We start from the raw sequence: 3,684 nt of genomic DNA on the forward strand, positions 1-3,684 counted from the left end.
GACGCAACGCAGAGGCCCAACGATAAACGATAGATTCGTTTCAGCGGCGCTTACCTACTCGTACAGACGACCGATTGGTTTTGCAAATTATTGTTTTTGTTCCGATATGATTGGTAGGTATGATTTTTTATTCCAATAAAAACACTATAAATAATACCTTTGGTATAAAACGTCCTTCTTTAACCGTATCATTATTATATTTAATACCTTGTAAGAACATGCAATATGTTGACGCATTGTAAAGTTTAATAAATAAAAAAAAAATATTTTTCAACTGCTATTGGAACAATATATCAGGAGCATTGTATTAATTTTTACACTTTTTGGCCCAACAGATAAAACTTCATTGATATTTATAGAAAAAAATAATTGAAGACTGACAATGTCCGTAAACAACTCAAAAAGAGTCAAATTATTTTCAAAATTGTATGGTGTATAGAAAATGAAAATTTAAACATTCAGAGAAATTTTTCGGATCGAGCCACATTTTTAATTTTTGTAATTTAAAATGTAATAAAAATTGTAAAAAATTCATTATTTCCAACTTAAATTACCTAAGTACAATTTTAAAAATGTACCTCGACCGATCCCTCGTTGATGTTGTGTAAAGTAGTTAATCGTTGCGACGTATTGTTGGAATTAGAATCGTATGTTTGAGTGAAAAATAAACATTTTTTTTATGATCACAATATTACATACTGACATTTGCGTGCGAGTGCGTGTGAGAGCCCTCCGTACTGATATAATTGACCCGCATGAACGCCACACACACTAATAATCATTTACGACTAACACAGTAACACATAGATCTCGTTGGCGACAACGAGATTAAAAATTGCCTAAATGATTCTCCTTAAATCAATGCGATGGCGAGGCCCCTTAAATAACTCGATTTCAAAAGTTGATTAAGAACTAATAAGAAGTGTTATTTATAAATTATAATAGTGATTATTTTACGACGTACTTACATATTGCTACAAAAATTACTGCGTGCATTGATTACGACACAAATATTAAAACAATCAGAATATAGTAAATTTAGGTTTCATTTCGGAATTCGGAGGTTATGCATTTTTTGGAAACCGTTGCTATTATTATTTCATTATTATCATCAAGCGTGTAATATTAACAGTGGCGTAAATAGTGTTTGAAATTTGGGGGGGGGGGCTGAAGCTCAGGTCTATACTTGAAACTCTTATGATGCTTTTAAATTATAGTAGTTAAAGTATTAGTTTTTTTTTTTTTGGGGGGGGGGGGGGGCTTAAGCCTTCTCTAGTAGTAAACAAATTGTTTTCAAAAACAAAATTATTTTTATTGAAGTCTTTTCAAATACAAATAATAAAAATTTTAAAAAGAACATTGAAATATACACATGCTTAGTGGTTTAATGTAATATAATATACTCTGAATAGTTAAACATTGCATATTGTACGAATTACAACGCAGAACGCACTTTTACATAGGATGGTAATCATTTATATTTAGTGTATATGCTGCATAAAAATTAATATATTTTAATTGAATATACGTCAGATATAATTAATATCTGGGCTAAAAAAACGTCAGCTTATCCAGTGGTCGAGAAAGATTTAAAACCTACCCTTTATTTTTCTTGTCATAAATGTATTTATTCAATTGTCCATTGTTAACGTGGGTTCCAACACACTGAACAAATAGCGGCATCCGCATAGACTTTTAAGCGCTCGTGCGTTTTACAACGCCTAACTACACAATCGATTATGCAGTATCATATAATATTGTATAAATAAAAATATAAGTAGGTACTTTTTTTTCTTTTTTTAATTTAAACTTTGTTAAAAAAAATAGGTACCTTATATCTGCATATTAGTGTTGCACTTGGAGGTTAAAATACTAAAATATTGAATATTTATCTAATATTTTCGCCAATGTTCCAACATATTAATATAATGTCCAACTTACCAAGCTCCAAAATAACTATTATTATCTACCTAGGTACGTCGTAAATCATAATAGATCAAATGTTGGTGTTGTCCTTCTCTTTGTCCTCCCAAATTGTACCTTCAATCTACAACAAAGATTAACTATTATTATTTAAGACTTGTCTATCAGTTTGCTCTTCTCTGGCGTTGTCACTCTTCAGATTCGCGGCCCTTCATAATTTTACAATATTGAAGAAATAAAATTAGAATAGAATATCTGAAAATGTGGGATTAAAAAATCGACCAGTTTAAAATTTAAATAGATAACTCGTACGTACCTATTATATATTAAAAATTATTAATATGACCAATATGTTTATTTATTTATTATTTATAGTAAGGTACCTACCTATACTATTACAATTTTACTTAATAGTTAATAGGTGCTGATTATTGGCGATTTAAAATATTTTAAAATATATAAAATATAGTTAAAAAATCAACCATAAAATCTATATATTTAATAATAAAACCGGCCAAGTGCGAGTTGGACTCGCGCACGAAGGGTTCCGTATACCATCACCAGCTATAAACATGTTGACAACACTGCTTATATTATATATTCTAGGATTTTTAGTATTTGTTGTTATAGCGGCAACAGAAATACATAATCTGAAAATTTCAACTTTCTAAGTTTCATGGTTCATGAGATACAGCCTGGTGACAGACGGACGGATGGATAGCGGACAGCCTTAGTAATAGAGTCCAGTTTTACCGTACGGAACCCTAAAAACTAGCTGTCCCGCCCGACGTTGTCTAGGCCAAAGATTTATATTTTAATAAATATATTTGTACAAAATGTATATACCATATTTCTTCTATCTATACTATTAATATAATATGTAACGAATTGCAACCATTTAGATTGACAAAAAAAAATTAATTTTTTCGTATGCTAGAAAAAATCATGTGTGAACTAGGTACCCTTTATCTATCTACAGCCTATACGAGTTAAAAATTCAAGCTGTATATATCCTCCAATTATAGATTTCTTATATTTCTCCTATAACCAATAGCAACCATTTATAAATAAAAAAGGTGGGTAAGTGGATGTCGCTCTACTGTACAGTAGGTTAGAAGTGGGTCACTGTATAATGGACAGTATTAAATTTGAATTCAATGATATAATATCACTGTATAAGAAAAACGATTCTGAGCGGCGACGGTATATCAGTCTATGTATTAGACATATAATATATACTTATCTATGGTATTAAAAAAAAATTGACCTATAATAGGTACCTATAATAAATTCCAAATTAATCATATCATAATATCTATTAGGTACTTATAAGTTATAACGCGTTATACATCAACAAAAAACCGTGGTAAAATCATAGATATATAATAGTATACTTTAGAATTAGAAGTTTCAAGTACCCACGAATAATATTATACAATCACAACAAAATAACTAAAATAGTTATCCTAGGTTTTTAATATGTAATTTCGTCCAAATTTGTACTTAAAATGACTATAAAAATAAACTGTGTAAATGTATTTTTTAAATTTTTTGGTAACAGAATTAATTACTTATGTGGAATCTTGTTTTAAATTTTTAATTTCTTAGATACAGAAATTGAACATTTTATAAATTTTTAACTACAAAATAATTTTTCAAATTAAAATTTGATAAATTTTGTCAAAATTTGATATTTAAATGCTTATAAAAAAAATTATGCCTATGTTTTTTTAATATTTTTCACTGATATTGTAACATATA

Source organism: Acyrthosiphon pisum, chromosome A1 (assembly GCF_005508785.2).
Source record: "Acyrthosiphon pisum isolate AL4f chromosome A1, pea_aphid_22Mar2018_4r6ur, whole genome shotgun sequence".
NCBI lineage: Eukaryota > Metazoa > Arthropoda > Insecta > Hemiptera > Aphididae > Acyrthosiphon > Acyrthosiphon pisum.